The following is a 6,262-nucleotide window of genomic DNA, read 5'->3' on the forward strand; positions in this document are numbered from 1 at the left end:
ATCGCATAAGCCGTCATTCGAGCACGCAGCGAGTGAATAATAATTAACGATAATTCGCAAAAATGCTCGAATTATAAACGCTCCAAGATAAAGTGCCGGCACAATATGCATTGGGATTCTTCCCCCGGCGAAGCAGAAAAAAAGGGGAAATGAAAAGAGAGAAAGAATGGAATTAAAAGGAGGACAACGCTTAATAGGGTGCCTGCGAATTCCAGGACGGCGACATTATCAACGCCACAGAAGCGCGAAACGAGTTTGTCAAAGGGTTGCGTCCGCTAACCCCGAATATCCCCGACCCCTGCAAGCGCACACTGCACACGCGGTCGGTGCACTTGCGCAACAGTGCACTTGCATAACCGCGCGCATGCGCACTCGCTGCGTTAGGATAACACGCCGGCCGGGGGATCGATCGCGGTAGAATCGTTGCATCGTCCGCCCCCGCCCCGCCGTCCCAATCACCATGTCGGCCCACTTCCCCGTCGCCCCCGCCCCAAACCACCCGAACGTCGAGCGCAACAAGTGCATACGCGCACGCGGAAACGGGAGGCGACATTGTTGGGGCCCGCGATGCGCCACTCCGGTATTATATTAACCAGTCCCCGGCCAAGTCTTCTGGCCTGGACGATCGCCAGGAATAATGCACTCCCGAGGGACGAGACTCGGTCGTTCGCGAATTCGGGGTCGAGATGAGGTCGGGAGGAGTGTCGCGCGTTTCTTCTCCTCTCGCTCACGAGAAGCTTGTCGCTGCTTGGGGCGCAGATGCGGCCCGAAGGAGGAACCGTTTGATGCTTGGCTGCATTGAGGGTAACAAACGATGAGGTAGCAGTCAGCAGGTGAGGTGTAAAGCACCTGCGCTGGCACGCCCTCGACTTATCCTGAAAGCGAATGTCACTTAAAACATTGAAGGAACTACTTGACCCTCCAGTTAGGGTAATTTATTTAATAACAATTGAAATAAATTGTTGGCTTCGGGCCGGAGCAACGAGTCTTCTATCTCATTCATATTTAAAATTTTGTATCTTCGTCGAATAACTCTCGTTCTTGATAAATTTGCCATTCGTAGTCATCGTAAGGTATATTAATGCGTCGCTGATAAAAATATTATTGGACAAGATAAAAAGATTTTTCCGGGCTTCATTTGAAAAGGAGACATTTGGTAAGCCGACTTGATTAGAAAGTATTGCAAGTATTATCGAATTCATTTGCCACAATACGATTACGAGTAGTCTATTGATTTGTTCAACTTTCATCCACGGCTCTTCTCTTGGGTCATTTCTTACTCTGTTTTAATCGATTAAACTTCGCTTTAAAATACAAGGATTTATTGGTCTTTATAATTATAAGGAGTAGACGTTATTTCTTTCGTCTTACGTAATGTTGGCTGTGCAAGAAGTAAGTTTAATCAGCTTAATTAGCAAATAAAAATACATACGACGTACGCAAGCATGTAAGTACGATACATATATTATACGAATTGCATATAGAAAAACTAAATATAAATAAATTGAACATTTTCGAGTTCGTGGTTTGTTTAGAAAAGAAAAAATTGTTTCCATCTTACGTACTTTATGTACGGTAAATAAAATTTAATTTTACTTCCAATACATGAAATGCTGAAAATGCTTAACAAGATTAATAATGTTATAACAAAGTCGCGATGTGCTGATTATATTAGTGATTCAAAGAATACAATACATTTCTCTACACTGTCTCTACACAGTCTCAGCAGAATGTTAAATTAATTTTTATATCATTTATCGCTGATGTTATTCAGCATGACATTGGTAGAGTGAAAAATATTTTCTTATACATTCAATTCATTCGTGTAGAGTATTATGATTATTAAGTTCTTGATTATTCTAATGTTGGTGCTCTTGTCAATTAATTTTAGTCAATCTGTATTCCGCCCCCACACTAATACAATACATCGCTTTATGAATTTATTTCCTCTATTATTATAGTAAATTATTCATACATGAATGGCCAACTTTTTAAAATCTTTATACGCCATTCGTTTTATCGGATGATGCTAGAGGCATATGCTTTAACACCTCACCTGTTGAATTCATCTTGATTATCGCATTTAATGAAACAAAACGTGAAAATTATTATTTCTTTTTCATTTTGTTGCCTTTACTGGGTTAAGCTTGCTGTGCAGAATTTTGAAATTTTGTGCTTTCTCATTCTGATTATTTAAAAATTCTTAAACAGCTTTACAGGAAACTTTATAAAGTACGACATAATGCAATTATATTGACTAGAATTAAATGCTTATCTTATTAGTCCAATCTAACAGTTCATTCCTAATATTATTAAACATTTACCTCAATTAAAAGAGTCAAAAGAGGCAAAAAAGCACTATTATGTCTGAAAAATGATCCCCTAAATTACAATAGCCATTAAAGATGACGTCGGTTATGGGGGAGGGGAGGGGAGGTGGAGAGGAGGGGGGTAACAAGTTGCATTTTTGACGCAACTAAAATTGTGCACATAAAAAGTACATTTCTCATTAAAGTCCTCGAAATGAACTTGAGTTATAAAACAATAGAAGTGAGTCTTGTTGAAATTGTACGCGCCTCTAATTCCTTATACCAAAGAACGTGAAAACTTATTTACATCCTATAAAGATTTCGCAAATTGTCAACATTTATACTCTTTGATTGCGTATCTTCATAATATGCGGTGATGTGGCATCGAAGTTAAAAATAAAATTTCAATTTAAAATTAAAATTTTTGTTTTAAATAGAGAACTTTCAACTCGAGAAAATAATGAGTGAATGCAATTATGAAAATTATTTTCGTGTCTTGGCAAGTTCGTTTGTCCTGATGCTCGCAAAACAAATGCACAAAAATGGAAAACAGATTATTTGAGAAATTATATGTGCATTATGATTTATATATGTAAAACACAAAGGTACGAATTTACGGCGATTAATTACTATTATTATTATTATTATTATTATTATTATTATTATTATTATCATTATTATTATTATTATTATAATTATCATTATTATTATCATTATTATTATTATTATTATAATTATCATTATTATTATCATTATTATTATTATTATTATAATTATCATTATTATTATCATTATTATTATTATTATTATAATTATCATTATTATTATCATTATTATTATTATTATTATAATTATCATTATTATTATCATTATTATTATTATTATTATAATTATCATTATTATTATCATTATTATTATTATTATTATAATTATCATTATTATTATCATTATTATTATTATTATTATAATTATCATTATTATTATCATTATTATTATTATTATTATAATTATCATTATTATTATCATTATTATTATTATTATTATAATTATCATTATTATTATCATTATTATTATTATTATTATAATTATCATTATTATTATCATTATTATTATTATTATTATAATTATCATTATTATTATCATTATTATTATTATTATTATAATTATCATTATTATTATCATTATTATTATTATTATCATCATCATCATCATCATCATTATTATTATTATTATAGCGAATAAGGGAGACAAAAAAAATTACAGTCTTTAGCCCCCCCCCCCCCCCCCCCCCCCCCCCCCCCCCCCCCCCCCCGCCTTTCTAACACATATTTAACTACTTATTTACGTTTTTGTATTATGAGATTTGAAAAATACGATACTCTTCGATTTACGTATTGTCAAAATTATTATATTGTGTCTAAAGTGCATTAAAATAGGCCGGTATTCTGTTTTCCCAAAATAGTTTTCCCCAAAATGATTGTCAAACGTATCGTTAGCACCACTTTGTAAAAACAAAACGTTTAATAACTAATTATATAAGAAGGCATTATCCGATAAAAAAGGAAGGCGTGTTACGCGGGCAATGATCAGTAAGTCTCAAGCGATGGGCAAAAGGAAAAAAACAGGCGAAGGGAGAGAGTAAGGAAGTCCGGCAAGAATGAATGAGGACGATGAAAGTGCATCCAGACCCCCATTCTCCACCTCCTCATCCTCTTCTCTTTACAAATGCGTTCATCTCCGTCCGTCCGGGTGCGTGCGTTTCGCGGGCGAAAAGCGTTGCATGCGGCACGCGCCGGTCTCGTGTGCATCGTCCCCCACCAGTCACCACTTTGCTCCACACACACACTCTCTCTCTCTCTCTCTCTCTCTCTCTCTCTCTCTCTCTCTCTCCCTCCCTCCCTCCCCCTCATTTTGTTCAGGGAGCGAGCCTACCCTCCTCCTCCCCACGTTGCCATTCCGCAACTCCTCCCCTGTTTATTCGAGTGGTTCCCGTCGTAGACGACGTCGCTCTCGCTCTCCTCTTTTTGCGCTCCTTCGCCAGAAGTGCATACGCGCGTGGACGATGCACAGGCCGCAGCGTGCACTTGTTGCACCGGCCGCTGCCCTTGTTATTGAGCGCTCGCGTGGCGCGGGAGATTATGTTGTTCTTCTTTTATTCTTCACTGCGAACGAGAATTACCAGCGACCTTGCCCTTGACACGACTATCCCTGATTACGACGTCCGCTTTCTGAAAAATCGACGTCTAGCGTACCGTGGTAGTTGAATTTTTTTTAGAATTTCACTTATCTCGGGGATGGATATCTACGACCGGTGGCGTCAAAGACCCACGCGTGCGCAAAATTTATGGGAAAGCATTGCATTTCGTAGGGGCGCAACGTAGAGAGAATTAAATCAAGTTGTGGCATTTGAAAAAAAATAATATATTTTTGTCTTGCGTTTCATGGCATACGAAGTACAAATTAATGAAAAAAAAACAAAAAAACAAAAACAAATCGGACACCGAATATAAATTTCATATTGAAGAGCACGGATGTTATAAATGGTACATTAAAGACCTAAATTGCAGATAATAAACGTAATTATTACCGATAAAATGTCTGCAATTTTACGTAAGTGTCGGCAATTATGACGATTGATGCTACAAGATTTTTAAGCCGTTGCACGCGTTCGTGAACGTGTATACGAAAATAAATATAACCAATTTTGAAAAATGGAAAGAGAGAGAGAGAGAGAGAGAGAGAGAGAGAATCCCATAATGTCTCTGGCATACGGTCGTGAAATTAAAATTAAAGCAATCATCGATGCTGCGATAAACGCGATAAAATAAATATAAACGTCGAAACGCGATCTGCGGGCCGCGCTTTTGTTCGACGAAGGTCGCGAGACTCGAGAAATTGTACATCAACCTCAATTTTAGTCGCGAGTAGATTAAAATTGCAATAACACCCGGATACAGGGGGAGATTTTGGTCAATAGCTTCGTCAATGTCTTTAAATCGAACTCTCGCTCCTCCTGCTTATGCTAATGGGCCCGCGTATCCCGGATTCCTCGAAGCCCCGTCTCCGTCCGTATTTTTTTGCCATCGGCGAATGAGCAACGTGTACAATTGCGCACCCGGTCGCCGCGAGCGGGCACGACAAGCTCCGGCTGCTTCGGGTAATTGCGCGCGGGCCTGGGCATCGCCGTCGGCATCGACCCGGACGCCGTATCGTTTAACGAGCGGTAGAAGCATAGCGGCTCGCAGACCTTCCGCTCGCGCTCCATCGCCAACATGATCGATCGGGCAGCGCGGGAAGATATCCACGTGGCTTTACGCCCGTTCCAGGGATTAATTCGCAATTCGTCCATAAGCTCCTCGGGCATTACCCATTCCTTTGCGGATTCTGGTAATGCCGATTCTACTAGCACGTGCAAGACGGTAATGGCCGCCCAATGCTGACGAATTAGCTTTAACGAAGTAAGCATCAATTAAGAAGTTATGAAGACATTCAGCTGTCAATGAAATAAGTTGAAAATAATGGGTTGTACACTATTCTGCGACAATTAAATAGAATGGCAAATTTATTAAAAGCAGAGAGATCATGGACGTTTGACAATTGTACGTGTGAAAGTAACCGAGCGGACTAATTGCACCCACAAGCTTCGATACAATTGGGATTTTCGAATAATTATTATTGTAATTATGAGATTGCTCCTTGATGGATGATTAGTCGCGTAATTTTTTAACTGCGCGTGGATCCAAAGCCTCGGGGTCCATATCGGCGAATCCCCGTCGCAATCAATCAACCGACACGTACGGCGAGCGACCGCAACCGCAATCGCTCGGAAGTAAAACGCTTAACTAACTCGTCGCGGCTTTAACGAGCGTTAAGACACGCTGCTACGCACACTTAACTGGATCTCATTTCAGCAGTGCCCAGAGATTTGTGTAAAGAGGAGCGTGTCTTAGACT

Source organism: Ceratosolen solmsi, unplaced genomic scaffold (genome assembly GCF_000503995.2).
Source record: "Ceratosolen solmsi marchali unplaced genomic scaffold, CerSol_1.0 scaffold29, whole genome shotgun sequence".
Lineage (NCBI taxonomy): Eukaryota > Metazoa > Arthropoda > Insecta > Hymenoptera > Agaonidae > Ceratosolen > Ceratosolen solmsi.